Below are 24,755 nucleotides of genomic sequence, written 5' to 3' on the forward strand. Positions count from 1 at the left end.
ATATGTCACGCTAGCGAGCTTGCAGCAAAGCCGATCAGCACATTGAATCTCTGGCATTTTGGCGTGAAAGTAGAAGAGGCGGCCGACTCCATTAGTGTGGTGATACAGTCGAATAAAAAACGTGCTCCCAATTTGGGAGGCCATGTTGAGCGGGCGACCCGATCCTCCATTTTATGCCCACGATGTGGCAAATGACAATTGCCATGACTATGTCCAATGTTTGGAAAGGTATACTCCAACTGTAACAGCAGAAATCATTTTGCGACACAATGTTTTCCCAGGAAAAAAACAGAGCAAACAAAAGTTAATCAGCAAAAGTTATGTGCCTCAAGGACACATTTTTTGTTGACATGATTTCCAGTGAAGACAAGGGAATTCAAGCCATGCCAAACGACAATGCGTTCTTCCCAATTTGCAACAATAGTGAATTAAAAGCGAATAATCAAAAAGATAAATGAACAGTGCCATTAATGATAAATGACACAGTAATAACATTCAAACTCGACATAGGCGCGAGGGCCAACCTCATCAATTTGTCCGATGTCAAAAAACTGTGAATTAAACCGCAAGGAGTAAACAAAACAGTACTGTTAAGAGATTACATTGGACATGAAATCACAACGTTAGGAGCATGCGAGCTTGATGTCAATGTAAAAAACAGAATTTACATGTTGAAATTTTCCTTTGTGGCGGAGGAACACAAATCTATGGTAGGAGTGGAAGTGTGTGAGGAAGTGTAGCTAGTTAGGCGGCTTTACAGTGCTGAGAACCCTCAGGAGACTCCAGACTAAATGATTTTCCTGAGATTTTCCAAGCTCTGTCACTTTGCCTGACACATACAAAATCCGATTAAAGGAAAACGCAAAGCCCGTGATTCACCACCGAGACATGTACCAGCTCCATCAAGATACATAGAATTTACAGTGCAGAAGGAGGCCATTCGGCCCATCAAGTCTGCACCGGCTCTTGGAAAGAGCATCCTACCCAAGGTCAACACCTCCACCCTATCCCCATAACCCCACCCAACACTGAGGGCAATTTTGGACACTAAGGGTAATTTGGTATGGCCAATCCACCTAACCTGCACATCTTTGGACTGTGGGAGGAAACCGGAGTACCCGGAGGAAACCCACGCACACACGGGGAGGATGTGCAGACTCCGCACAGACAGTGACCAAGCCGGAATCGAACCTGGGACCCTGGAGCTGTGAAGCGATTGTGCTAGCCACAATGTTACCGTGCTGCCCTTCAATACAAATTGAAGGCTGAGCTAGAGAGGATTTGATTTGATTTGATTTGTACGTACATAGTAGACAAAAGAATAATCAACAGAGAACATTGACAAATGGTACATCAACAAACAGTGATTGCTTACAGTGCGGAACAAGGGGCCAAACAAAGCAAATACATGAGCAAGAGCAGCATAGGGCTTTGTGAATAGTGTTCTTATAGGGAACAGATCAGGGATGACAGTTTTTCGCATAATTAAGTGCATAGAAGAACCTACAGACCGGGTAAACTCTATAGTTTGTGTTAAGAAGCGTAATGGAGACCTACAAATCAGTATGGACCCTAAAGATCTGAACCTCAGCATTAAGAGAAAATATTACCCTGTACCAGAAAGGGAGGAAATAACATGTGAGATGGCAGAAGCAACTTGTTTCAGTAAATTAGACACGTCACAAGGCTTCTGGCAACTTAAATTAGATGGAGAAAGCACCAGTTTTGTACGTTCAGCGCACCCTTCAGAAGATATTGCTTCTTAAGGATGCCATCTGGCATCAATTCGGCTTCAGAGATTTTTCATCATGCCATGGTGCACATAGCTGAAAGGATTCCAGGAGTCCGGGTTTATGTGGATGACATAATCATTTAGGGATCAACACAGGAAGAACTAGACAAAAGGCTTCTCAGGGTCCTGAAAAGCGTTAAACAAAATGGCTCAAAGTTGAACAGGGCAAAATGTCAAATCGGGGGTGCACAGCATCACCTTCCTGGGAAACAAGCTCGCCGCACAAGGAGCTCAGCCTGATCAAGATAAAATAAGGGCAATATTGCAGATGCCACATCCCATGGATAAAAAAAGGCCAATCAAGAATGCTCGGGATGATAAATTTTGTGAGCAAATTAATTAACAATCTGGCAACTAAAACTGCACACCCCTCGGGAAAATACAAAGAAAGAGGCAACATTCCAGTGATCCACCAGCTATGAACAAGAATGGCAGGATTTCAAGTTTCGTTGGCCACAGCGCCAGTCCTGAAGATTTTCGACCCAGGGAAAAATACAAAAATCTCGACGGACGCAGCAAAGGATGGTTTGGGAGCAGTCCCAAAAAGATCTGGAAAGAAACCAGCTTCCAGTAGCATCGCATCCCGATCAATGCCTGATACAGAACCACAGGTATGCGCAAATTGAAAAGGAATGCCTCGGGCTGGTTCATGGGCTCACAAAGTTCCATGATTATGTATACGGTCTTCCAACATTTCTCGTGGAAATGAACAGCAGACCACTTGTTGCTATAATTAAGAAAAATCTTAACAAGATGTCCCCGAGGATTCAGCGAATGATCATGAAGTTGCAACGATATGACTCCAAGTTGATTCATACACCAGGCAAGCATCTCATTGTTGCTGGTACACTATCTTGAGTTGCAGGCATAGAAGAAACACACCTGTTGCAAGAGGACGTGCAGGTCCATTTAAAGCTGGTCACCGAGTCTCTGCCCGTATCTGACAACAAGTCAAAACTCATTAAAGAAGAAACCATCAAAGACATGGGGGCTGGATTCTCCGCAGCCCTGCACCGAATTGCTTTTGCGGTATGATTTTAAACACGTCACCTCAGGTCCTTTATATCCGCAGTCGAACGGTAAGGCTGAGAAAGGCTTTCATATCTTCTTCACGCCCCCTTTATTTTCCCGAAATTGTGAGTTTGCAATACTGAGAATTTAAATTAAATAAATTTAGAGTACCCAATTCTTTTTTTTCCAATTAAGGGGCAATTAAGCCTGACCAATTGACCTACTCTGCACATATTTTTGAGTTATGGGGGTGAGACCCACGCAGACACGGGAAGAATGTGCAAACTGTGGATCGAACCTGGGTCCTCAGCGCCGTGAGACAGCAGTGCTAACTACTGAAATGAAATGAAATGAAAATCGCTTATTGTCACGAGTAGGCTTCAAATGGAGTTACTGTGAAAAGCCCCTAGTCACAACATTCCGGCGCCTGTTCGGGGAGGCTGTTACGGGAATTGAACCGTGCTGCTGGCTTGCCTTGGTCTGCTTTCAAAGCCAGCGATTAGCCCTGTGCTAAACAGCCCCTACTGCCGCCGCATGTGAGTTTGCAACACTATCTTCAATACTGAGTTTAAAATTAAATGGGAGTTGTGAGCTGAATTAAAAATGTAATTTCAAACAAAGTAAATGTCTGAAATTCTTTAATCGGGCATGACTTCTGGCCACAATCAGAGCTAAGGATATAATTGTAAAGAAAAAAATCAAAGTGTATAAATTGGAATTTAGAAATGATTAGTTTGAACTTGGAATAATCCTGGGTACTCTTGAGATCAAATTGGGAAAAAAAAGGATCGAATTGGAATTTGAAGACAGTGTTCCTTATTTAAGGAGACTATGTGGCCCCTCCTTTGTTAAGGGGCAGTGATTTCATTATCTCCTGTTTAAATTCATGACACATCTAATTTGCTGCTTGAGAAATTTTTATATAGCGGAGATTATGAATTTTATTTTTCTTTCAAATTGACAGATACATCGAGACAAAATTTCTGCATTTGGCTCCAAGCTGAATGTAAATTTGTGCTTTTGTTTTCGACTAGATGAATCCTGCATCACAGGAAGCGTTTTGGGCGCAGAGAGTGGGGTGGTTCTTGGAGCCTACAGCGCCGAGAAAGACTCTACTATCTAACAGGACTCTGCCACTTCTTTTTGCCCCAGCGAGGAATGGCCTGTCAAGGCCGCACTTACCTCATTTCCTGCATTGGCAACTCCAGTTCCAAGCATCGTAAATCTCGCAAGAAAGGCCTCTCGTGAGAAGTAGTGGCCTTGTCGCATCTCCGAGTCAGGGTGCAGAGGAAATTCACTTGGATGTTGCCTGGGATGGAACATTGAAAGTAGGAAAGGAGGTTGGATAGTCTTGGCTTGTTTTCACTGGAGCAGAGAAGAAAAGGAAATTTGCTACGGCTCTTCAGGGGGGGGGGGGGGGTTTAAACTAATTTGTCAGGGGGCTGGGAAAACGAGCTGTAGTCCAGAAGCCAGTGTTGAGCGTAGTGAGGTACTGAGGAGGGTATCAAGGTCGCAGGAGTGTACCGACAGACAGAAAGGTGGGTTGAAGTGTGTCTACTTCAATGCAAGGAGCATCCGGAATAAGGTGGGTGAACTTGGAGCGTGGATTGGTACTTGGGACTACAATGTTGTGGCCATTATGGACACATGGTTAGAGCAGGGACAGGAATGGTTGTTGGAAGTTCCTGGGTATATATGTTTCAGCAAGAATAGGGAAGGTGGTAAAATAGGTGGAGGAGTGGCATTGTTAATCAAAGATAGTTTAAAGGCTGCAGAAAGGCAGTTCGAAGGGGATCTGCCTACTGAGGTAATATGGGCCGAAGTTAGAAATAAGAAAGGAGCGGTCACATTGTTAAGAGTTTTCTATAGGCCCCCAAATAGTAATAGAGATGTGGAGGAAGAAATTGCAAAACAGATTATTTATAGGTGTGGAGGTCTCAGGGTAGTTGTCATGGGTGACTTTAACTTTCCAAATATTGATTGGAACCTCTATAGGTCGAACAGTTCTGATGGGGCAGTTTTTGTACAGTGTGTGCAGGAGGGTTTCCTGACACAATATGTGGATAGGCTGACAAGGGGGGGGAGGGGGGGCGGGGGGCGGGGAGGGGGGGGGGGGGGGGGGGTTGGGGGGGTTGGTACTGGGTAATGAACCGGGCCAAGTTTTAGATTTGTTTGTGGGAGAGCACTTTGGAGATAGTAACTACAATTCGGTGTCTTTCACTATTGCAATGGAGAGGGATAGGGCCATACGGCAGGGCAAGGTTTATAATTGGGCGAGGGGTAATTATGATGCGATTAGGCAAGAATTAGGGAGCATAAGATGGGAACAGAAACTGTCAGGGAAAGGCACAAATGAAAAGTGGAGCTTGTTCAAGGAACAAATACTGCGTGTCCTTGATAGGTAGGTCCCTGTCAGGCAGGCAGGAAATGGCCGTGTGAGGGAACCATGGTTCACAAATGAGGTTGAATGTCTTGTCAAGAGGAAAAAGGAAGCGTATGTAAAGATGAGAAAACAAGGTTCAGTTGGGTCACTTGAGGGTTACAAGGTAGCAAGGAATAAGCTAAAAAAAAAAAAGGGGCTTAGGAGAGCAAGGAGAGGGCATGAGAAGTCCTTGGCAGGTCGGATCAAGGAAAACCCCAAGAAATAGGAGAGGCGTTGAATGAATATTTTTCTTCAGTGTTCACCAAGGAGAGGGGCCATGTTTTTGAGGATGAGAGTGTGATACAGGCGGGTAGGCTGGAGGAGGTAGATGTTCTGAGGAAGGATGTATTAGCAACTTTAAGGGCAGCACGGTGGCCTAGTGGTTAGCACAACCGCCTCACGGCGCTGAGGTCCCAGGTTCGATCCCGGCTCTGGGTCACTGTCCGTGTGGAGTTTGCACATTCTCCCCGTGTCTGCGTGGGTTTCGCCCCCACAACCCAAAAACGTGCAAGCTAGGTGGATTGGCCACGCTAAATTGCCCCTTAATTGGAAAAATGATTGGGTACACTAAATGTTTTTTTTTTTTAAAGTATTAGCAACTTTGAAAAACCTGAGGGTCGACAAGTCCCCTGGGCCAGATGTTATATATCCAAGGATTCTTTGGGAGGCAAGGGATGAGATTGCAGAGCCTTTGGCTTTGATCTTTGGGTCCTGACTGCCCACGGGGATAATGCTAGAGGACTGGAGAGTGGCGAATGTTGTTCCTCTGTTCAAGAAAGAGAATAGGAATGACCCAGTAATTATAGGCCAGTTAGTCTTACTTTGATGGTTGGAGGTTAATGGAAAAGGTCCTGAAGGATAGGATTGATGACCATTTGGAAAGATGCAGCTTAATCCGGCATAGGCAACACAGATTTGTGAAGGGTAGATGGGTCGTGCAGAACACACACTTCTCCTTGTTGTATGTAAAATTGAGGAGAGTGGCGGTGTGGAGAAAGTTAGAGAGGTTGGCGTCGTGTTCCTGCTGGTCATGGCCGTAGATGGTACGTCTTGCCCCGCCCCCACAACGTGCCATCCAGGTACGGAAACGTGGCCAGCAGACCGTACCGGTCGACCATTCGGTCCATCTCCCTTTGGAAGACCAAGACCCCGTTAGTGACGCTGAGGGGAACCCTAAGAAATTGGTAGAGCCGACCGTCCGCCTCGAAGGCAGTGTAAGGACGGTCCGATTTACGGATGGGGAGCTGGTGGTAGGCGGATTTCAGGTCATTTGTTGAGAAGACCCAGTACTGTGCAATCTGATTGACGATATCAGATATGCATGGGAGGGGGTACGCGTCGAGCTGCGTATACCGATTGATGGTCTGGCTGTAGTCCACGACCGTTCTGTGTTTCTCCCCAGTTTTAACCACTACCACTTGGGCTCTCCAGGGGCTATTGCTGGCCTCGATAATACCCTCCCGAAGCAGCCGCTGGACCTCGGACCTGATGAAGGCCTTGTCCTGGGCGCTGTATCGTCTGCTCCTGGTGGCGACGGGCTTGCAGTCCGCAGTTAGATTGGCAAAGAGGGAGGGGGGGGGTCAACCTTGAGGGTTGTGAGGCCGCAAGCGGTGAGTGGAGGTAGGGGCCCGCCGAATTTGAGGGTGAGGCTCTGGAGATTAGACTGAAAATTCAGACCCAGCAATAGTGCAGCACATAGGTTGGGAAGGACGTAGAGGCGGAAACCGCTGAATTCTACGCCCTGGAAAGTGAGATTGATCACACAGAACCCTCGGATCGAGACAGAGTGGGATCCGGAGGCCAGGGAGATCCGTTGGTTTGCGGGGTGGACCGCGAGGGAGCAGCGCCTCACAGTGCCTGGGTGAATGAAGCTTTCGGTGCTCCCGGAGTCCAGCCGGCAAGAGGTCGCGTGGCCGTTGATTTTCACTGTCGCCGAAGCGGTGGCCAGATTGTGAGGGCGGGACTGGTCCAGTGTCATCGAGGCGAGCTACGGGTGGTCGTCCGAGGATTCAGATGGGGAGCGTCGGCAACCTGGATCCAGCGTTCCAGTCCCGTGGGGGAGACAAAATGGCGGCGTCCGGAGGACCTGTTGGGAACAAGATGGCGGCGCCCATGGTGCGCATGCTGTGAGGGTGGGGCAAGATGGCGGCGTTCATGGGCCGCACGTGAACCTGGGGGGAGAAGATGGCGGCGCCCACTGGTTGCACGTGGCCCCGGGAGGAGAAGATGGCGGCGCCCATTGTGTGTTCGGCCAGGGGGAGGGGGCGATTGCGGGTGCGATAGCAGCGACTGCGCGGGCCTGGCACACAGCTGCGAAGTGGCCCTTTTTAACCGCAGGATTTGCAAGTGGCGGTGCGGGCTGGGCAGCGTTGGCGGGGTACTTCTGCTGGCCGCAGAAGTAGCAGCGGGGACCCCCATGGTGCGTGGCATGGTGGGCGGCGCAGGCGTATTGATTAGGAGGCGCCCCAGCCAGGGGGGGGTCATTTGCGGGGTCCAGGAGGGGCAGGAGGGGTGGGCCGCGCGGCGAGCGGGGTAGGCTTGGACGTTTCGAGTAGCGACCGTAATGGAGAGCGCTAAAGTTTTTGTCTCCGTTAGGTCGCGCGTGGCCCCTTCCAGCAGTCGTTGTCGGATGGGGTCCGACGCAATCCCCGTTACGAATGCGTCACGCATGAGGAAATTGGAATGTTCAGTGGCCGTGACGGCCTGACAGTCACAGTCCTGTACAAGTGGGATAAGAGCCCGCCAGAAGTCTTCGATCGACTCACCAGGTAGTTGTACGCGAGTGACGAGTATGTGCCTTGCGAAGAGTGTGTTTGTCTTCTGAACGTAGTTCTCTTTTAGGAGTGTCATTGCTTCCGTGTAACTTGGGTCGTCCTGGATCAACGGGAACATGCTGGAGCTCAACCTGGAGTATAGAACTTGAATCTTCTGAGCTTCCGACGGCGTTGGGGTCGCAGCATTGATGTAGGCCTTAAAACAAGCCAGCCAGTGATTAAAATCCTTTCTGGCGTTGGGGGAGTGCGGATCCAGCTGCAGGCGATCTGGTTTGATCCTGATGTCCATAATGTAGAAACTTCTGACTAATAAATTGATGCACGATCAATTGCACAAAAGACTCGGATTGGTACAACTGTGGCTTTATTACAGTCAGATGCGTGGCCTCCTACTGCAGCTGGCGAAATGGCTGATCAGGAGGAGGACACGCATATTTATACGGCTCCTTGTGGGCGGAGCTAGCCGGCAAGGGCTACCGGCGAACCTGTAGTGCAGGTCCTACCGTACATCCCCTAATACAGGTGCACCACAGTCATGCTATGGTGGCAGCACGGTAACACAGTGGTTAGCACAATTGCTTCACAGCTCCAGGGTCCCAGGTTCGATTCCCGGCTAGGTCACTGTCTGCACGTGCGGCGTCTGCACGTTCTCCCTGTGTCTGCGTGGGTTTCCTCTGGGTGCTCCGGTTTCCTCCCACAGTCCAAAGATGTGCGGGTTAGGTCGATTGGCCATGATAAATTGCCCTTAGTGTCCAAAAAATGTTAAGTGGGTGTTACTGGGTTATGGGGATAGGGTAGATATGTGGGCTTCAGTAGGGTGCTCTTTGTAAGGGCCGGTACAGACTCAATGGGCCGAATGGCCTCCTTCTGCATTGTAAATTCTATGATTCTATGATCATTCTTCCTTAGAAGACCCTTAATTAATGGGCGGCATGGTAGCACAGTGGTTAACACTGTTGCTTCACAGCGCCAGTACCCAGATTCAATTTCTGGCTTGGGTCACTGTCCGTGCGGTGTCTGCATGTTCTCCCCGTGTCTGCGTGGGTTTCCTCCGGCTGCTCTGCTTTCCTCCCACAAGTCTCAAAAGATATGTTGTTAGGTAATTTGGACATTCTGAATTCTCCCTCCGTGTACCCGAACAGGCGCCAGAATGTGGCGACTAGGGGATTTTCACATTAACTTCATTGCAGTGTTAATGTAAGCTTACTTGTGACACTAATAAAGATTATTATTATTATAAAAAGGTGTTTAATGGGAACAAATATATAGAGGTATAATATAAAAGCAAATTACTGCGGATGCTGGAATCTGAAACGAAAGGGAAAATGCTGGAAAAATCTCAGCAAGTCTGGCAGCATCTGTAGGGAGAGAAAATAGCTAACGTCTCGAGTGGGCAGCACGGTAGCATTGTGGATAGCACAATCGCTTCACAGCTCTAGGGTCCCAGGTTCGATTCCGGCTTGGGTCACTGTGCGGAGTCTGCACATCCTTCGTGTGGGTTTCCTCCGGGTGCTCCGGTTTCCTCCCACAGTCCAAAGATGTGCAGGTTAGGTGGATTGGCCATGATAAATTGCCCTTAGTGTCAACAATTGCCCTTAGTGTTGGGTGGGGTTACTGGGTTATGGGGATAGGGTGGAGGTGTTAACCTTGGGTAGGGTGCTCTTTCCAGGAGCCGGTGCAGACTCGATGGGCCGAATGGCCTCCTTCTGCACTGTAAATTCTATGAGTCCGATGACTCTTTGTCAAAGCTAACAGACAGAGAGATTGGGAAATATTTATACTGTGGAGTGAGAATGAAAGATGAGTCATAGCCACAGAAACCCAGGGAAACTGGGTGCTAATGACCACAGAAACCAAGGGGAAAGTGTGTTAATGGCAGTTCCCAGAGAGGACAAAAGATGTGAACGGTCAAACAGCAGGGAAACTAACATCAGAGGATGAACTGTAGGTGTGGGGGGAGGGGAAGGGGGAAGCAAAGAGGAGAAAGGTGCAGGAAAGAAAGAAATGGTAAAAGACAGTTAAAATGAAATGAAAACAAATGGGTTGAGGTGGGGCTGATCATCTGAAGTTGTTGAATTCGATGTTCAGGCCGGAAGGCTGTAGTGTGCCTAACCGGAAGATGAGATGTTGTTCCTCCAGTTTGCGTTGCGTGTCACTGGAACATTGCAGCAGGCCAAGAACAGACGTGTGGGCATGGGAGCAGGGTCTTTTGCTAAAATGGCAAGCAACAGGAAGGTCAGGATCCTGAATGCGCACAGACCGAAGATGCTCAGCAAAGCTATCACCCAGTCTGTGTTTGGTCTCTCCGATATAGAGGAGACCACATTGGGAGAAGTGAATGCAATAGACCAGATTGAAAGAGGTGCAAGTGAAACGCTGCTTAACCTGGAATGAGTGTTTTGGGCCTGGGATGTTAAGCATGGAAGAGGTAAAGGAACAGGTGTTACACCTTCTGCGATTGCATGGGAAGGTGCCATGGGTGATGGGAGAGGTACTGGGTATGGTCACACTCCTCCACCATACCCAGATCTCTACAGATGCTGCCAGACTTGCTGAGATTTTCCAGCATTTTCCCTTTCTTTAGAGGTTTAATGTTGTGCCCTGAACCCGTGCCAATTTAATGATGCCTAACTTTCTGGCCTTATGGGCCCTAACACTAAGTCTAGGTGGGTCCCCAGATGGTACATCAGGAGTGGGGGCGGCCTGCCGTGATTCCAGCCATGCGATCTGGGTCCGTTGTCAGCCATCTTCTGAGGTGACTGGGCCTGGAAGGGCCGGGCCGCTGCTCATGTGCCCCAGGGGCGTGGTGCCGCCCTGTTCTGCCCACTGCACATCTGATGTGCTAGAGACCATGGTGCCCGGTCCACCTCGGAGGGTTAGCAAAGACCTCCTCCCACACTAATTTACCAAACATGTTTGCCATGAATTCTGTGGCCTCCGTGCCTTTGATGCCCTCAGGTACCCCAACAATTCGCAGATTTTGCCGCCTGAGCTTTGGCTCTTAAAACCTTTTGGGTCTCCATCATCAACTTAACCTCAGCCTCCAAAGAGGCAATCTGGTCACTATGATCCAAAACCGCCTCTTCCATCTTACGGGTCTTCATGCCTTGTGCCTCCATCCGCTGCTCCACCCTGTCCAAGGTTAACCGAAGGGGGGGCCACCGCAAGCTCGATTGCTCTAGAAACATCTTCCGCCAACAACTGCCTTTGTTTATGGAACTCTGCCACAAGGAATTCCATCAACTTCTCCGTTGGCTCCTGGGTTGGCGTCGACGATCCCGAGAGCTCTGCCATGTTTTTCTCCCTCTCACCACGAGATGCTGCCTTTTCAGGTGAGGAGCTTTTAGATGTCTTCTGCCTTGTGTGGTAGTATGACTAGAGGCACTATGGTACCTGGGAGTGCTAAGCCACCATTGGTGGAGAAGGCTCGCTGCTCATTGGCCCAATGGTTTGTATTTCATTGGTCAGAGTGTAAGGTGGCTCCGCCCAGTGAGGCGGAGTATAAGAGCCCGTGTCTCCCAGCAGCCAGCCTTTTCTGTACTCGAACTGCTGGGGAAGCATCTTGTCGATTAAAGCCTACAATTCAGACTACATCCTCGTTTCAGTAGTTATTGACTGCGCATCACCTTTTTTTACCCCCTGCAGGCACCCCGCATCGGAGGAGAGACTTTATTTGTTTTTAAAAATTACACCCGTAAATTGACAAGGGCCGAAAGCGCATCGTTGAACGAGAGCTGCTTGTATGACACCACTCACCGCATCACCACAACCGGAAATCTCCATCATTTTGTTTCTCACCTGGAGTAGCAGCTTGAATTGGGACCTAATAGGGTTACATTAATTATCAACAGTCGAGTAGAATGGTACTGAAAAGATAAAAGGAAACTGCAAGACTATCAACCTTACAGAAATGAAGTTTTGCCTGAACAGTTGAGGAAATTGGAGAAGTTAAAATGGGTAAACAATGCATACATTCAGGTCGAACAGGAAACTAAGGAGATTAAAAATAACATCAGGTAAATAAGGAAACAGCTTGGTGGGAAGATATTTGGGATTGGGGCTCTAATGTAGAAATACACATTTAGATACGGATTGTATTGCATCATGCTGTTATTGCTACTGTTCTTGTTACTAATTATCTATACTATACTATATATCTATGCTATATCTATATCTATATTATTCATAGAATTTACAGTGCAGAAGGAGGCCATTCGGCCCATCGGGTCTGCACCGACTCTTGGAAAGAGAACCCTACCCAAGCCCACACCCCACAACCCAGTAACCCTACCCAACACTAAGGGCAATTTTGGACACTAAGGGCAATTTAGCAAGTCCAATCCACCTAACCTGCATATCTTTGGAGTCTGGGAGGAAACCGGAGCACCCGGAAGAAACCCACGCATACACGGGGAGAGCGTGCAGACTCCGCACAGCCAGTGACCCAAGCCGGGAATCGAACCTGGGACCCTGGAGCTGTGAAGCAACTGTGCTAACCACTATGCTACCGTGCTGCCCGCGATTATATCTATATCTATATATCTTTGTTACTATATCTATATCTCTACAATAGGGTTGGTTTAGCACCATGGGCTAAACAGCTGGCTTGTTCTGCAGAACAACGCCAGCAGAGCGGGTTCAATTCCTATACCGGCTCCCCGAACAGGCGCCGGAATGTGGCGACTAGGGGCTTTTCACAGTAACTTCATTGAAGCCTACTTGTGACAATAAGCGATTATTATCAAACTTTATGCCTTATGTTTGGAAGATGACAAAAGGAAATGGATTAAATGTGAAATTGGTAATGGGCCAAATTGGATCGATTACTGAACATGTGAATATATAATTGACCAAACTTCGAATGATTGGAATTGAATAACCTTTGATCCAAATATGTAATTGAATAAGCTTTGAATGCTGTAAAGAAAGTATGTATCTTGGAATCACTCAGGGAAATAAGGGGCTGGATTCTCCGATTTTGAGGCTGTGTCCAGAGGAAGTGTCTAGTTTTATGGCAGAAAAATCGGCGACGCCCCGGCATCGACCCTCCGACCGGTGAGGGGCCAGCAGCCACGCCATGTAAAATACATGGCTTTCCCGATATAAACATCTGGAGAATTGCTGGGTCCGTGGCCGCACATGTGCATGGCGATGGCCTACAGCGGTCGCGCCGTACAACATGGCGCCGGCAGCACGTGGACCCGACCTGCCCCCCTGGACTCCTCGCCACCACCAGGCCACCTACCCACCAGTCCCCCCCCCCCAGCCATCGCCGAAGCCCCCCCCCCCCCAGGTCGGCAGCACGGCTCCCACCTCCCTACTGTGGCGGAGCTGGACACCGTCTTCTGCTGCAACGCCGGGATTAGGAAAACTGAGAGCACACGTGTCCTGTGCTGTCGAGAACTCGGCCCATCGGGGGAGGGCCTTTGATGATGCTGTTTTGGAGGGGGCGGAGCATCCAAAAACAGGGATTACGAAATTGGCGTTGGGCAACGGAGAACCTCGCCAAACGTTGCCCAAATTATGGTCCCAGGCATTTACAATTTTGGGATCAAAGGTAGCAATGTGTTCCTGGGGACAGGCTGAGAGAGGGAAAACAGCATATTGGCCGAAAACAGGAACTACCAAATACAAAGAACAAAGAAAATTACAGCACAGGAACAGGCCCTTCAGCCCTCCCAGCCTGCGCCGATCCAGATCCTTTATCTAGACGTGTCTCCTATTTTCCAAGGTCTACTTCCCTCTGTTCCCACCCGTTCATATACCTGTCTAGATGCCTCTTAAATGATGCTATCGTGCCCGCCTCTACCACCTCCGCTGGTAAAGCGTTCCAGGCACCCACCACCCTCTGCGTAAAAAACTTTCCACACACATCTCCCTTAAACTTTCCCCCTCTCACCTTGAAATCGTGACCCCTTGTAACTGACACCCCACTCTTGGGAAAAGCTTGTTGCTATCCACCCTGTCCATACCTCTCATAATTTTGTAGACCTCAATCAGGTCCCCCTCAACCTCCGTCTTTCCAACGAAACAATCCTAATCTACTCAACCTTTCTTCATAGCTAGCACCCTCCATACCAGGCAACATCCTGGTGAACCTCCTCTGCACCCTCTCTAAAGCATCCACATCCTTCTGGTAATGTGGCGACCAGAACTGCACGCAGTATTCCAAATGTGGCTGAACCAAAGTCCTATACAACTGTAACATGATGTGCCAACTCTTGTACTCAATGCCCCGTCCGATGAAGGCAAGCATGCTGTATGCCTTCTTGATCACTCTATCAACCTGCGTTGCCACCTTCAGGGTACAATGGACCTGAACTCCCAGATCTCTCTGTACATCAATTTTCCCCAAGACCCTTCCATTGACCATATAGTCCGCTCTTGAATTTGATCTTCCAAAATGCATCACCTCGCATTTGCCTGGATTGAACTCCATCTGCCATTTCTCTGCCCAACTCTCCAATCTATCTATATTTTGTTGTATTCTCTGACAGTCCTCCTCGCTACCTGCAACTCCACCAATCTTAGTATCATCTGCAAACTTGCTAATCAGACCACCTAAACCTTCCTCCGGGTCATTTATGTAGATCACAAACAGCAGTGGTCCGAGCACGGATCCCTGTGGAACACCACTAGTCACCCTTCTCCATTTGAGACACTCCCTTCCACCACTACTCTCTGTCTCCTGTTGCCCAGCCAGTTCTTTATCCATCTAGCTAGTACACCCTGAACCCCATACGACTTCACTTTTTCCATCAACCTGCCATGGGAAACCTTATCAAACGTCTTACTAAAGTCCATGTATATGACATCTACAGCCCTTCCCTCATCAATTAACTTTGTCACTTCCTCAAAGAATTCTATTAGGTCTAATATGACCTTGGTTGGAATCAATATTGGCTGTCGGCCAGGCCACTCAAGTAACTCATCACTAAATGCAAATTTATGATCCCCCAATTACAGTTTATATTATTTCTTATCCCTTATTTCTAATGTTTACCAATACCAATACCGGGCAGCACGGTAGCATGGTGGTTAGCATAAATGCTTCACAGCTCCAGGGTCCCAGGTTCGATTCCCGGCTGGGTCATTGTCTGTGTGGAGTCTGCACGTCCTCCCCGTGTGTGCGTGGGTTTCCTCCGGGTGCTCCGGTTTCCTCCCACAGTCCAAAGATGTGCGGGTTAGGTGGATTGACCAGCTAAATTGCCCGTAGTGTCCTAAGAAGTAAGGTTAAGGGGGGGAGGGGGTTGTTTGGGTTACGGGTATAGGGTGGATACGTGGGTTTGAGTAGGGTGATCATTGCTCGGCACAACATTGAGGGCCGAAGGGCCTGTTCTGTGCTGTACTGTTCTATGTTCTATGTTCAAATATAAATCCCTTCAAACTACCTTTGTTTTCATAACACTGGTGTGGTGGTGTGGCCCCTTCAAGTGGTGAGCCCTCACGGTGCATGCGACTGGCTTAGGGCCTATTGTGTATAAGTGCGTGAACCCCAACCATTGATGAAAAAGCGCGGGGCTGGAAATGCAAGTTAAAATCAAGGCTAAAGGGCGACACGGTGGCACAGTGGTTAGCACTGCTACCTCATGGTGCCGAGGACACGGGTTCAATCCCGGCCCTGGGTCACTGTCCGTGTGGAGTTTACACATTCTCCCCGTGTCTGCTTGAGTTTCGCCCCCACAACGCAAAGATGTACAGGGTAGTTGGATTGGCCACACTAAATTGCCCCTTAATTGGAAAAAATTAATTGGGTATTCTAAGTTACATTTAAAAAAATTAAAGCTAACGACAAATCTGAAAGGCATTAGGATTGTGCATGCTCCAATTAGCCAAGGCCAAGAAGACCAAAGCAGATTTGAGATGTGTGCAGAACAACCTCAGTCATAGATGGAGAGAATCAAATTTATAAACTTTTTATTTGAATTCAATTACAATTTGCATCTTATTGATCGTACCCCTATATAAATATCATAGGAACAGGAGTAGGCCATTCAGGCCACCGAGCCTGCTCCACCAATTATGGCCGATCATCTACCTCAACTCTACTTTTCTACCCGACCTTCATTCTCTTGATTACAATTTAGTTATCTATCGATTTCTTGAACATGTTCAGTGACTGAGCCTCAGCTGGGGTAGAGAATTCCAAAGTTTCATCACCCTCGGAGTGAAGAAATTCCTCTTCATCTCAGTCCTAAATGACCTACCCCTTATGCTGAGATTTATGTTTCCTGCTTTTAGACCCACCAGCCTGGGCAAACATCTTATCCCCATTGTTGCTCGTTCTGGGTGAGTGTGCTTAACACTCAATTTGGCTCTGTTTCTTGTTCTAAGCTCTGGAGTCGCCAGGTGCCGTTAAGACACCGCCACAAGCTTCAAGGTGAAGTTCAAAGCAATAAAACCGTACACCAATTAGTAAGTCCAAACAACTAGAGTTTATTATAATACAATTATAATAACTACCCATGCACACGCTAAAAGGATTAAACTTACTCCTACCGCTAAACAACTAATACTTATCTCGAAGGAACTGCTGTGTCAGGGAACAAGGCCTCTTGCTCTGCTCTGGTCTGCAGACTTCAGGTTGGTATCAATTAAAAAGGGAGTCAGGAGTGCCTATCTCTGGCAGCGGTCGTTGGGAGGCACTTACTTGTTGGTGGCTGCTGTCCGAAGGCTGGATCAGGAGACAGGAGACAGGAGACAGGAGACTGAACCAGGTGTGGGACCTTTCTTTTATAGGTCCCAGGGGGTCCGCGCCCCTTTGGGCGGACTCCCTTACCTGCTTGGAATCGATTGGGTCTCTTCCCAATCGATATGTTTGAATCCCCCCAATAATGAGACTGTTCCTTAGCTACTGGGCGGGCCTTCAGGCTCTTTGTTTTCGAACCTTGCTGGTGCCTGAGTGTCTGGTATCCCTTACCTTACAATGTTGCAGTTACTTCCCCAATTGTGTCCATTGTCTCTGGAATCGTTCCATTAACATGCTAATTATCCCAGAGATTGCCTCATTAGTATGCGGAATGTTCGTTTCGGTGCTGTCTGCTTTCTTAGCAGACAGAATCCACACCTGCTGGGGGCAGCCTGCTGGGGCTGCAAACATTGTCCATTTCATCCTGTATTCTTTGCGTTCCTCCATTTTGTATTTAGGGAATGGCCAACTTCGGTGGCTACACCATCAACCCTGTCATGCTCTGTCAGAGCTTTGTGTGTTTCAAAGTGATAATCTCTCATTCTTCGAAAGTCTGGGGAATACAGACCCAGTTTCCTCTATTTCAGAGAATCATAGAATCCCTACAGTGCAGAAGGAGACCATACGGTCCAGCGGGTCGGCACAGACCCTCCAAAAGAGCACCCTACCTAGGCCCAATCCCCTGCCCTATCCCTGTTATGCCATCGAACCTTTGGATACTTTGGGGAAATTTAGCATGGCCAATCCACCTAACCAGTACATCTTTGGACTCTCTCGTCACATGTTTAAGGTTAAGTCATGGTTTAAGGGATTCTTATTGAAGATTAATGGTCTGAAGAAATATTGGCACCGTGAGGAAAAAACTTTTTTTTAAATACAGGGAATGGCAATGATCTGAATGTACTGCCTGAGGCCTGAGGCCTGAGATTCAATCGTGGCTTTTCAAAGGGATTTGGTGGGCCTACCCCAGAAAGGACATTTCCCCAAGGCAAGGAAATCCCCAGCTACCCCCACACGCCCCCATGAGAGCTGCTGGTTAATCAGAGGCCGAATGGTTTTAATAAAAAATGCAAAGTGTGAAAGACCTATCGTTTTTATTCTATAAATTGAGAACTGCATTTTTCAGAAAATTGTAATTATTTGTTGACTGAAATGCTGATTTGTGTCCAATCCCTTATTTTATTCCTTTTTCTGAATGATTGCGTTATGGACAGGAGAGGTTAATTTAAATCGCACAAGGATCTCCTCGTTCCACCTGTCCATTATCAGGAAGATTGTTTTGATTTGTTTCTCTCTTCGTAAGGGGTGTTTCAAAGATAAGGTATATTTCGCAACCTCTCAAATTTTGTGTGAGCCAATTTCTATTAATTTAAAAAAGAAAAAATTTAGAGAGCCCAATTTTTCCAATTAAGGGAAAATTTAGCGTGGCCAATCCACCTACCCTGCACATCTTTAGGTTGTGGGGGCGAAACCCACGCAAACACGGGGAGGATGTACAAACTCCACATGGACAGTGACCCAGAGCCGGGATCGAACCTCGGCGCCGTGAGGCAGCAGTGCTAACCACTGCGCCACCGTGCTGCCCTTCAATTTCTATTAATAACCTCACAGCAAAGTTGACATAGGATGAACAATGGTTTATTTGCACGCACTCAAAAATGGGATGGCGGGACTGTCATATGAAGAGAGATATGAAGAGAGATCTGTTAGGATTAAATTTATTGGAATTCAGAAGAGTGAGAGGGGATCGCATAGAAACGTATAAAATTCGAAGCAGGGTAGATTCAGAAAAATTATCCCGATGGTTGGGGAGTCCAGACTAGGGGGTCACAGTTTGAGAATAAGGGGCAGAGAATAAGGATTGAGGTGAGGGGAAATTTCTTCACCCAGAGAGTGGTGAGTCTGTTGAATTCACTATCACAGAAAGTAGTGGAGGCCAAAATGTTGAGTGGTTTTACAGCTCTTTGGCTAAAGGGATCCATGGACATTGAGGGGGGGAAGTTGGGATCAGGGTATTGAACTTGATGATCAGTCATGACCATAATGAATGGCGGAGCAGGCTCGATGGGGTGAATGACCTCCTCCTGCTCCTATTTTCTATGTATGTTTCCATGTATGTTTCATCGAGTAAAAGAGGGATAGAGAAAAGTAAGATTTGGAGAGAAAATAAATATTGTTCCATGTGGGCTTCAGAGTCCAGAATTGGAGTCAAATGAGGTCTTTCTTCATTGGTACTAAAAACTAGTGTTAGATTATTTATTTCCAGTGGTGTTGACTTTACACAATGAGATATATGTGCAGAGATGATTTAATCTTGTAGGTGATGGTACAGGCGTTCCAGTAGAAGCAGTGTAGATAGAGGCACGCGTTCCACCTGTTTGATTCCACATGTAGAAGTCAATATTTTTCCCGCTTCTGGACTGTGATAGAAAGATTCAACAATGCTCGTTAAGAAAACATAATAAGACTTATTTACGAACAGACTGCAGTTTATGGCTGAAACTTGAGGTCAGAGCGCAGTTAATGTCACTGCGGATTCCTTCCCAAGTTCGCGCTTTCACAGAAAATTATCTCAGTATTTATACATTATCAGAATCAGGATTACGTGACTACAGCTTGGTCAGGAATTCGATCAGAAGTACAAACATAAGCAATATCATAAAACAGGCATCACCTTGCTGACCTTATCTTGTCGTATTTAGACTGCTTTGGGTTATGACGAGTTAGTATCAGAATTTGCGGAGCTCAGGCATTTCAGAACAGCTTGACCTTCTCTGATCTTATGCGATCTGATCTTATTCAGGTCATGCGAAGTCAGCTTTTCTTACATTGTACCCAGTAGTTGACCAGTTTTCCCATCATGCCATTATTTACTTCGTACAACATCACACCACAAGCTAGAAGTCCATGACACATGACTCCCACCTCTCCACTCCGGCTTTGACAAGAGATATGGGGCGCGATTCTCCGCAAATGCGGAGAGTCGTAAAGGCTGCCGTGAAACTGGCCGTGTTTCACGGCAGCCTCCGCGCCCCCTCCCGGGACCCGATTCTCCCCCCCGGTCGGGGCTAGCAGCGCGGCCCCGTGAAGAACGGCATCACGGGCTTAGCGACCGTCACTAAGCCCGCGCGCCAAGCGTCACAGCGGCTGACGCGCACGATGACGTCAGCCGCGTATGCGCGGGTTGGACGGCTCCAACCCGCGCATGCGCGGAACACGTCATCACGCATATGCGTCAAACCCGCGCATGCGCGGGCCGTCATGCCCCTCAGCGCCCCGCAGACTGATCCTGGGGCGGCGGAGGAACAAAGAGTGAGCGGGTTTCGGACCCGCTGCCCGCGATCGATGCCCGTGGTGCGGCCGTGCCAATCGGTTGCATGGTTGCCCGGGACGGCACTTTGCGGCCGTTTTCACGAACGGTGAGAGCAGGTGTGTTTGCGTTCGTGATAACGGCCGCAAAGGCCTGGGAACTCGGCCCATCGGCCAGGGGAGAATCGCTGTTTGCCGTAAAAAACGGCGAGCAGCGATTCGTGTCATGGGGCGGCCGTGGGGGTGGGGGGGGGGAAATAGCGTGAGGTCGTGAAAAATGTCGGGAAGGCCCTCCCGCTACTCTCCGACCCGTCGTGGGCAGCGGAGAATCGCGCCCTAGGTCCCTCGTTGGGTCCCCGATATTATTAAATATCTCAACTATTAAGAATTGAAAGGAAGTGGGGTCCTTTGACTTGGCAGCCGAGCAGATTCCAGTGGCCAGCCTGGTTAACAAAATGCTGATTTGTATCTTTGTATAGTTATCTTCCAATTTGGTCTCTACTGCCGAGGGGGTGGGGGAGGGTTGGGGGGGGGGGGGGGGGGGGGGGTCGTTCGTGCCTCTTCAGGGGTACAAGGTGCCATTTCTCCATGTCGCTACTTTTGGTCGGGGCCATGGACAGACATAAATTCAGGTTCTGAGATAGGAACGGGCACAGCTCTATATTTCAAAAGAAAGATTACACAGGGTGAGGTGTTATTCTCTCACAATTGTCGCTAACTATTATAGAAACATGAAAACATAGAAAATAGGAGCTGGGGTAGGCCATTTGGCCCCTGGAGCATGCTCCGTCATTCAATAGGTTCATAACTGACCCTCTAAGTCAATGCCACACTCCCACGTTCTCCTGATAAACTTCACGAATTGCAGTACTTACTTTATTTGTGTCATCATCACAATTCTGCGCACGCAGTGTTGATGATTTTTCAGGAAGCCAATTATCTGAACTAATTAGCTGTCAATTAAACAGAAGAGCTGAAAAGGAAAGGGAAACAGGCAGGCACTAGGGCCTTGATGTGTGTAAAATATTCTGGGGCAGGTTTCTTACGTCACAGAAGATCAAGATAATGTAGCTAGCTATAAGGAAAGAGTTTCAGTTGGACGAAGCGGGAATCTGCAGTACCTGACAGCAGTGAAGGTGGCCATCGTAAGGTGAGTATGCTTATCATTTACTTGGTAAAGATGAGAAATTGTAGGGAAAGCTTTGCTTACAGAGAAATTCGAATTGCTGCAGGAGTCAAAATTTGCTTTTTTTGGGTTTAAAACATCTACAATGGAAAGGACAAGCTTAATACCCCGAGGCCAGTAAATTTGTATTGATGTTGAACGCATTTTCTTAATAGTTGATGCTATCTGACTGGAAACCCAAGGAAAAAGGAGAGGGGGAAGAAGTGAGAGAAAGCTGCTGTCCTCTGGGCTGAGAACGATCGCCTGTTTATTCTGTTCGGCCTCATTTCACAGTGGAAAGCTCGCTGCCCACACGCCTTCCTGTCTTGTAACTTGAGGGCATGTTCTTTAAATCAGGGCTGCATCAAATGATTGTCAATGCCGTTGTGTCTCAGTTTCTAAGAGCAATTCACCAGCCCTGGTTGTGGATTGTTGCTATGGAGACAGGCTCTTTTTATCTTTTGTGGTTTGAGAGCGTAAGAAACAGGAATGGGTGCAGGTGAGGCAAGTCATTTGAGCCACTTGACACCTTCTTCCTCATATTTCTTGATTTCCTGTGGGTGGTGGGGGTGGGTGGGGGGGGAGATAGAATTCACAACCCTTTAAGTGAAGAAATGTTTCCTAATTTCTGTCCTAATGGTCATCCTTTTTCTTGTGAAACCATGCTCCCATGGTCGAGGTCACTTAGTCAGTGGAAACACAATCAGAGGAAAACAACAACACAGGCAGAATGGTGGCACCATGGCTGGCTTTCTTCCACAGGGGAGGTCAAAGCGCAGAAGAGCAGTAATTATAGGGGACTTTATAGTCAGGGGCACAGGTAGGGGCTTCTGTGGCCGTGAAAGATTCTCCAGGAGGGTATGATTGCCTCCCTGCTGCCAGAGCCAAGGACGTCTCTGAACGGGCACAGGGCATTCTGAAGGGGTCGGGTGAACAGCCAGAGGTCGTGGTGCACATTGGAATGAACGACATAGGCAGGAAGAGTGATGAGGTCCTGCAGGGTGAGTTCAGGGAGTTAAGTAGTAAATTAAAAAACAGGACCCCTAGGGTTGTAATCTCAGGATTACTCCCTGCGCCATGTGCTAGTGAGGCTAGAAATAGGAAGCTAGTACAGCTAAACATGTAGCTAAACAGCTGCCTTAGGAGGGAGTTCTCAGATATCTAGATCATTGGGATTATTTTTTTCTTTCTCTTTTTAAATTTAGAGTACCCAATTCTTTTTTTCCAATTAAGGGGCAATTTAGTGCTGCCAATCCACCTGCCCTGCACATCTTTGGGTTGTGGGGGTGAGCCCCATGCAGACACGGGGAGAACACACAAACTCCACGTGGACAGTGACCTGGATTGAACCCGGGTCCTCGGCGCTGTGAGGCAGCAGTGCTAACCACTGCGCCACCACGCCTCCCCAATCATTGGGATCTCTTCCGGGGCAGATGGGACATGTACGAGAAGGAGGGGTTGCACCTAAACTGGAGGGGAACCAATATCCTGGCTGGGAGCTTTGCTAGCGTCACTCGACAGAGGTACAGACATGTAGACAGATCTTGGAAAAATGCATAAACAACTGGGTTGTTGTGGTGGGTGATTTTAACTTCCCCTATATTAACTGAGACTCAATTAATGCCAGGAGGCTTGGATGAGGAAGAATTTGTTAGGAGCATCCAGGAGCTCCGTGTCTGCTTGGCCCACTGTACAATGCGCTCCTGATCCAAGTACATGTGGAATCTCACCACCATTGCCCTCGGGGCGGTGGGGGGGGGGGTGTCTCCCATTTGCTGCTTCCTCGTGAGAGCTCTGTGAGCTCTGTCCACCTCCAAGGGTCAGGAGAATGTTCCCCAGCAGCTTCTCAAACACATCCGCGATGTATGCCCCAACGTCCGGTCCTTCGGACCCCTCCGGGAGGCCAACGATTCTCAAGTTCTGTCGCCAGGACTATTCTCTAGGTCCCCCACCTCTGGGAACAATATGTAAATAGTCCAATTGGGGAAGGGGGCCTGCTTAAAATGATATTGGGGAATGAGCCTGGCCCGGTGATCAAAGTTTCAGTAGGAAAGCTTTTTGGGAACATTTAGTAGGCTTTAAGGCACTGTTGGATACAATTAAGAGTAGTCCTCAGGTGAAGATGCTAAATTGGGGGAAGGCTAATTATAACAATATTAGACAGGAACTGAAGAATCTTGATTGGGGCAGCATATGGGAGTCTTTCAAACGTCAGTTAATCAGAATTCAGGACCAGGACTTCTGGTGGCGGCTATGAAGGAGTAAGTCGCACATTTGGTGGCTCCCACTCGGGTCGGACTTTTGGACCTTTCCCCCCGATTTTCTAATGGACTTAAATTGAAAAGCTGATGACAGAGGAGATTGTGTACTGAATTCCCACATCGGTGCGTGGAGAGAACGACTAGAAGTGCTCGGAAAAGCAGAAACAGAAAGACAGAGAAGGCTTGGGCTGAAGCTGCAGCGGGAGATAGCATGGCGGAGAACCGGACCTCTGGCTTGTCGACCCAGCAGTAAATGGAGCAGCTGATGCAAGTTATTCAGGAAAGCTTCGCTACATAGAAATGGGACTGCTTGGACCCGATAAAAGAATCGATCGATCGGCTGGAGCTTAGATTGGACGCCCAAGATCGGGTGATCCAGAAGGTAGAGAAGGCGCTGGCTGAGAAGAAGGAACATCAAACTGCGTTGGAGGTGGGGATGCTGAGAGACCAGCAGAAGACGCTCCTGGAGAAGGTGGAGGACCTAGAGAATAGGTCCCGCCATCAGAATTTGGGAATCGTTGGCTCCCGGAGGGGTCCAAAGGAGTGGACGCTGGGGCATACAATGCGGACATGTTTGAGAAGCTGCTTGGAGATGGACAGAGCTTACAGAGCACTCGGGAGGAAGCGGCGAATGGGAGACCCCCCGAAGGCAATGGTGGTGAGATTCCACATATATTTGGATAAGGAGCGCATTCTACAGTGGGCCAAGCAGACAGAGCTGTAAATGGGACAACATTATCCTGCGGGTCTACCAAGACCTGAGTGTGGAGTTGGCCAGGAGAAGAGCAGGCTTCAGCGAGATCAGGTCGATCCTTTTTAAGAAAAAGGTGAAGTTCGGACTGTTGTAACCGACCTGTCTCTGGGTCACATATGATGAACAGCACTTTTATTTTGAGTCGCCTGAGGACACGCTGGACTTCGTGAAAAAGAAAGACTTTAAGCTTTCTATAGGTATGTCAGGAATAAATGAATGACTAGGGAAAGAGTAGGGCCAGTCAAGGACAGTAGTGGGAAGTTGTGCGTGGAGTCCGAGGAGATAGGAGAGGTGCTAAATGAATATTTTTCATCAGTATTCACGCAGGAAAAAGACAATGTTGTCGAGGAGAATACTGAGATACAGGCTACTAGACTGGAAGGGCTTGAGGTTCATAAGGAGGAGGTGTTAGCAATTCTGGAAAGTGTGAAAATAGATAAGTCCCCTGGGCCGAATGGGATTTATCCGAGGATTCTTTGGGAAGCTGGGGAGGAGTTTGCTGAGCCTTTGGCTTTGATCTTTATGTTGTCATTGTCTACAGGAATAGTGCCACAAGACTGGAGGATAGCAAATGTTGT

At 48.2% G+C, this 24,755-nt stretch overlaps 1 protein-coding gene across 2 annotated transcripts in view; it reads left to right on the top strand.

Moving 5' to 3' along the window:
* Positions 1–21,090: 21,090 nt before the first annotated feature.
* LOC119963862 (N-acetyllactosaminide beta-1,3-N-acetylglucosaminyltransferase 4-like) overlaps positions 21,091–24,755 on the top strand; it is a 68,067-nt gene continuing 64,402 nt past the window's right edge. The window contains exon 1 of one of the 2 annotated variants that reach the window (XR_005460187.1): positions 21,091–21,147. The gene's annotated coding sequence lies outside the window, so the exon portion shown is untranslated. The remainder of the gene's footprint in view (positions 21,148–24,755) is intronic. The other variant, XM_038793216.1, reaches the window with a different exon arrangement.

This window comes from Scyliorhinus canicula, chromosome 3, assembly GCF_902713615.1.
Source record: "Scyliorhinus canicula chromosome 3, sScyCan1.1, whole genome shotgun sequence".
Taxonomy (NCBI): domain Eukaryota; kingdom Metazoa; phylum Chordata; class Chondrichthyes; order Carcharhiniformes; family Scyliorhinidae; genus Scyliorhinus; species Scyliorhinus canicula.